This window comes from Vollenhovia emeryi, unplaced genomic scaffold, assembly GCF_000949405.1.
Source record: "Vollenhovia emeryi isolate VEMERY1.0 unplaced genomic scaffold, V.emery_V1.0 DF939144.1, whole genome shotgun sequence".
In the NCBI taxonomy this organism is placed as follows: Eukaryota; Metazoa; Arthropoda; class Insecta; order Hymenoptera; family Formicidae; genus Vollenhovia; species Vollenhovia emeryi.
In genome coordinates, this window is record NW_011967222.1 from 2,202,655 (window position 1) to 2,209,114 (window position 6,460).

Here is a 6,460-nt window from a genome sequence, read left to right on the forward strand (position 1 = left end):
GTTAGGCGCGCGCGGGAGTGCCGACGTCCCGCTGCATCGGTCGATCGATCACTCGGCCGATCAATCTCCGTCGCTAACTGTATCAATCCGCTCCTCGCCCTCACTTTTCCCCAGTTGCAACGGTTCGCCCCCTCGAAAGCTGCATAATGTTCCAGTTGGGTAGCTGCATAATTGATTCGTCATGGCGCGGTCTGGCTCATAGCTTGACTCTCTCCCCCTCGTGTCTTCCGCCCACGCGTCCGTTTCCGTCCGTCTTGCCACTTTGGGATTAATCATCCGAGGTACGCGCTCGTAAAATCGACCGTGTCGACGTCGCGCATCGCGCTCCTCGATCAAGTATAATAAATATGTCGAGGTGTAAAACGATTAAAACGCCCACGCGGTCGCGTACCTACATTTGTTCTCCGAGACGGGATGAGAAAAAAAAAGTGACGAGGAGAAGAAGAATGTCTCGGAATCACGAAAATGCGACGATTATTTAGAAACGCGAAAGTGATGTTTTTAAAAGTTACCACTTCCGCGATAAATTAATCCACATGCCCCGCCGTTTCAATTTTCCGTGTCACGCGTACTTTCACGTTGCTCATAAATTTTCTGTTGAAAGTAATACGAAAATAATATAATCCGAGATGTCGTTGATTAAAAATTTACAATTAATTAGAGGGGAATTAAAATTTTATGCGTCTAAGCGGATAACTGTTTGAATTTGATTTCGGAAATTCGATAATAACTCGTAACGCAAAGCTAAATATTTACGGAATTCGCAGCCTTTTCGCCGAGATTAAAAATAAAATTTATTAGCTATCGACCAAGATTATCGACATATTTCACAGCTACATTGTTCAACTCTTGCGCATAAGCAATAAAGTTAGCATTGTTATTATTATTATTATTACACATACGATAAGCTTAGAGATTGAAATATCGCGGGGCCGGGTAGTTAGCGGTAATATAAATTACGGTTAAGGTTTGCAAACTGAAACTCGTTTTGCCGGGGCAGTTATAATTTATCGAGACACAAACTATTTTCCAACTATCCCCACAATTCAATAAACTCGAAGAGTAGGGTTGTCAGTGTGTACGCGGTGACCGGAAACTGTTAAAATTCCGTTACAATTCCTCTTGATACCTTTAGCGTCAACGTTACGCGCCAACATTTTTCATTCCCCGATAAGGCACCGCCGAATTGACTTTATTGCCGTTATCCACCGCGAAATGTATATAATCAATATCACTTACGTACGATGGCGTTGGCTCGACGCGAGCGTGTCGTCAATTAAATTGATTAATATCAATTAATATCAATTTAATTGTCGAAAAACCTTTTATTCAACTTTGTGCGAATCTAAAACTGCTCTCCCCGCAGATATTGTATATTCATCTACGGCTAATCAGGACAGCGGTTAAATAATTTAGACCTTTCGAACATTCGATTTTCAAACGACAAGTGTTTCCGGTATTGATATTTCCAGTGGGGGATATTTTTACAAGTTACTTTCTCCGAGAGCAAAGACGGTCGGAGAAAAAAAAATGAAATACTCCGCTCCGAAGAAGAATATATATTTAAGCGGCAAGGACACACTTTTAACAAAGCAAAGAATTATTTATTTCAGGAGTCTTAAATAGTTCAGTGAAAGGCGGTCTTGAGAATAGCCCAACACGTAGATATTGTAATATTCCGAACTGTACAATGACACAGTTACGATATTTTTCGGCACAAGGATTTAAAAATACAGCTTTTTGTATACGTCTTTGTCTAACGGTGAAATAACGAAATGTTTTAACAACGATACGTAAAATGAATGCGTGTCGAAAATAATTGCGGGACAGGACTTTGGGGCTCGTTGATTGCAATAGGCTGTCATATAAGGGTTATTATAATATAAAAAGAATCGTGAGACATGTTGTGTAAGACAAAGCAGCCGGAGGAGTAGATTAATAGGAAAAGTCGCCGGAAAAAAACCTGGCTCTTAACGTGTTCCATTTTGGATTGCCTATGCACTATCTACGTGTTAATTGAGGTTAACGATTTCGTTAGCGCAGTTTTAATTAACGCCGGTGCATCTCTCACGGTCGATCATAAGTTCCTCAAAGTTTGTAAATACATTAGAGTCTGAAGCGCGCGTTTAATTGGATTAATTAAATCTCTGATCTACTCCCCCTCGATAGGCGACATTTCGCTTTTTCATCTCCGTTTATTTTATTTCGCGTTCGCCGCCTCCATTTCGTCCCGGGATCAAATTAATGTTGCTTAAGACGAAGCAACTCCGCTTGTTAAGAGGCGAAGGACCGCTCGGCTAAAACTGGATGGCGCGAAAGGTATAGCTACGAGATCGTTTGCTCGTTTTTGCCTATCCCATCGATATAAATCATATCGGAATTTGCGATATCAATGGCTTTTCGGACGTCGCGGCAAGTGCCGGTATAATTTATATCTCAAGTATGGAGGAAGAAATAGAGAAAAAGAGAGAAGTGGAGGAGAAACAAGTGAGAGAGCGAAGTTTACAATACATATCGCGGATGTATTGTCTGTGTGACGCCGGATGTATTTTTACCCTTTATTTTTTTCAACCATTCGGATAGCGTGGCGAATGAACGATCGTATCGTTTGGGGTTGGGTTTCCAGCGGAACGGAAGATACTTTTAGCTTTGTATATGGAGAAATACATACATCGATAGATATACATCGGCCTGGCCACCATCGCGGCTGCCGGGCGTTGCATTCTCTTTGACCGCAGTTGAATTTGACCGACTCTGATACGGGGTGCAAGAAAAGCTCTCCAAACGGAATGCTTTAAAGCTACGTGCCCCTTGAGAAGCCGCGAGAAGCATCACCACCATTGTTATCGGAGCGACTGTACACAAGGCGGTAAGGTTCTAATATCTTCCTCCTTTCCGCTTCGATCCTCCCCTCCCCTCATCCCCGCCGCCCTTTACGTTGCCCAGATTTTTCAACTTGCCATCTCTCCTCCATCGTTGTTCGCGGAACGGTAAAAATATCGTCGTGTTTATAATTTCAGCCTTCCTAGGTGCAACGCAATCATCCCAACCGAGAATCCTTTTTCTATTTTATCACACGCCCTTTCCAAATCCGAGACTTTCTTTCTCCACCCGCTCCGCCGTTTTTATGCCCGCCTCACCAGTCTTCGTTATCTCTCCGCCTTTCCTTCCGCTTCTCTATTTTTTCCCTTACGTTTTCTTATCCTCTTACCGACTGTCTCCGCCCGTCTCTCGTCGGCCCTCTTTCTTCGCGGGACAATGCGACCTTTTAATCGCGTTGCTCTCTCGCGCTCGCGCGAAATCCACCCGCTCCGTCCTGCTCCGCGGTAGCTCTGCTATTTCAGTGTTCCCCCGACTTTCTTACTCTTCGCTTCCTCTTTCCGTATCCGCCGCCCTCTACTCTCGCCCAGTCCTACCCTCTCCAACCGCTTGGCGAGTTATACCCCGTAAACCGTGGTACTTTGTTGGTCACGGTGTGCAATCTCACGGAGGACCAGACGAAGCGTGACCCTACCCTACCGCCCACCACCCTCCCACGTACCTACCCACCTATCTACTTTACCTTGTCCTACCCTATCCTATTCTATCCACCTACCCTCTTATCCCGAGCCGCCGTATGTCCTCGCGTAAGGCGCATACGTGGGGAAGCACGCGCGCGAGACCGAAAAAAAAGGAGGTTGCATTGTCATTACGCGGCGCAAAATATCTCGGAATAAACATTACGCGATCCCACTTTCGGGCCCTTCGCAAATCCCCCTTTTGTATTAGTATCATCAATATTTCAAGCGAGCAAACATTAATCGCAATTGGAAGATCAACGAAATTACGACTAATTGTAAGCGGATTATAAAACGAGCAAAATACGGACGCAAATGGTAGGTAAATATAAATTTCGTCGTACTCAACATTTTCAAGCCTTTTATCATTTCTGTCGACGATTCTCTCTCTCTCTCTCTCTCCCCCCCTCTCTGTTTCAATAAAATTATCATTGTCATTACATATCGAGGAAAGACCAATAAACAGACCGTGAAGGAATAAACGCGATAATTTCTCTGCAAAAATAAACGTACGTTTGACTGATGGAAGGTTAGCACTTGTTCTAGCTTCAGAATCGTAGCCGTGTCGGTGTGCGCAATCAAGTGGGACAAGCCGATATTTCTCGTCCCTCGATTCCACGGTCGCGAATAAGTCATCTGTAAGTCGCGAGACAAATGAAATAATCGGAATGAATTTGTGAGGGCTCGGGAAGAATGAGGTCGGGCAGGTAGAAAGAAGGAGGGTCCTACCTGTTGACGCGCTAAGCGTTCATGACGTTCGCGGTTTGCCCTACGCCAGCCTCCCCATATTGCGATAATCTAAAAATGTCACCGCAGCCAGAGTGATCTACTGCCGAGATCAAGCTCGCGCCTTCTCTCCCGTATCTGTTTAACCTTGTAGACGACTTTTCCACGCGAATAGCACGGGAAAGATCCGTTGAAACGTCTCCTTATATAAATATCATTGCTTTCAATTATTCATAACTTTATATCTTTTCGTTAGACGTTCTCAGGAAATGCTCTTAACAAATAACCGGGCCAGTGTCACGAACGTCGGTTAACTGTTAACTAGAGTTCAGTGTCAACTCCCTATTCTTTTCCGTCTTATTATCTAAGAAGACACAGAGAATCAATTAATCTTCGGTTAATAGTTAACCGACGTTTGTGAAACTGGCCACTCTGTGACGTTTGTGAAATGTTAAATTTTTCTAAGGGCCAGTTGCACAACTGTTAACCAGAGTGCAATCGACTCCCTATCTTTTCTATCTTGCTATTTAAGAAGAGACGAAGAATCAATTAACCTTTGGTTAGCAGTTAACCGATGTTTGTGAAACTGGCCCTAAGAAAAGACAGTGAATCGATTAACCTTCGGTTAGCAGTTAACCGACGTTTGTGAAACTGGCCCTCAGAAAAATTTAAACATTGCTCTAAAAGTACAATACATAGAAATCCATTGTTCAATTTCAGTGATGAATCCTACTTTTTACAGACTTTACGTTAAACCAAGATAATTACGATACGAATTGGATATATTTACGCTATATGCGCGTTTGTTTCTAATATCGACTTAGCACAGCAACAGAAAGAAGTAGACAAGGGAGAGAAAGAGTGGGATGAGACACTTCGTGTTTTGATTAATGGATCATTTTAATGTAGCGTCACGTGCCAGCTAGATAAACGTAAAGTTTTCTTTGTAATGCGTAATAGAGACGAATTTGTTGAAACTTTCATGTACATCTGAATATCGCATTAGTGACGTGTGTACGAGTTAATTCGTTCGGATCTGTAAACTCGCCGCGGAAACTCGCGTGAGCGGAATCGCCCGATCCTCCGATATTCAAACCGCCGCGAGGCGAACTTTGCATCTTGTTTTCGGGTTGGCCGTCGTATTTTTCGCTTTTTGTGTGCAAACGGAACGAACGCGAATCTATCTATGTTATTAGGATCGTTGGTCGATCGCATTTGCCTACGTCGGGCGGGGAATATGTAATGAAAATACCGCGCGCAGCGACAGGCGGGAGATATTTGTGTATCAAAAGAGGCTGTCCTGAGATATCTGGTAAGGAAAAATCGCGCGACACGGGGACACGGTCTCCTTCCGGGCAAGCGAAAGCGTTATCGATCAGTCGAATGTGATCCCGTACTCGTTTATAACGGGGTACGCTTGCGCTAAAACGCCCGGGGGTCGGCGGTAAGCGTAACATTTTTCTAAACTTACGTTTACCGATATCGAATTATTTTCGCGCGTGAAATATCGTCGCGGACACACCGTATTTCCCGGGAACGTGTTAAATGTGCGCGCGCGGCGTCAAGCGACGAGAAACTTCTCTCGTCGGTTAAAAAAAAATATATACATGTACATGTATATGATGTTTCGCGGGATGAGGTAACGGAAAGACACGGTTCGGCGATATCTAATAGACCGACGGTTTTGATTTTCGCCGCAAAACGAATTTCAGTTTCCGCTGGATTATACGTGTATATCTGTATCGCGTAAATTTCAATCTCCCTCTCTCTCTCTCCCCCTCCCTCTCTCTCTTCCGCCACGAAACTACGCTAAATTCACCTGTGCGTTGCGTAAAAAATCCAACTCTGTTCGTTCGCGTGTCGACGCTACACGCATCGCTTCTTCACATCGTGCCGCTGCGTCCCCGCGCTGCAGCGCGGCACTCGATTGATTGTGTTTACCGTCGTTAGAATCGAAATTTTCGTTTACCAGGATTTTACATCCCGCGTTCCACGAGCGCCGTCGACTCGCTCTCGCGAGACGGAATCCGCGCGGCAAGGTCAACGCTAAATCCCACGCCTAATTTTCTCATCTAAATTTTTCCCCGCTTTCTACCGGCCTCTCCCCCCCCCCCTCTCTCTCTCTCTCTCTCTCTCGCGGTATCGTGATCGCAAGTACACCGGGGAGAATGCGATCT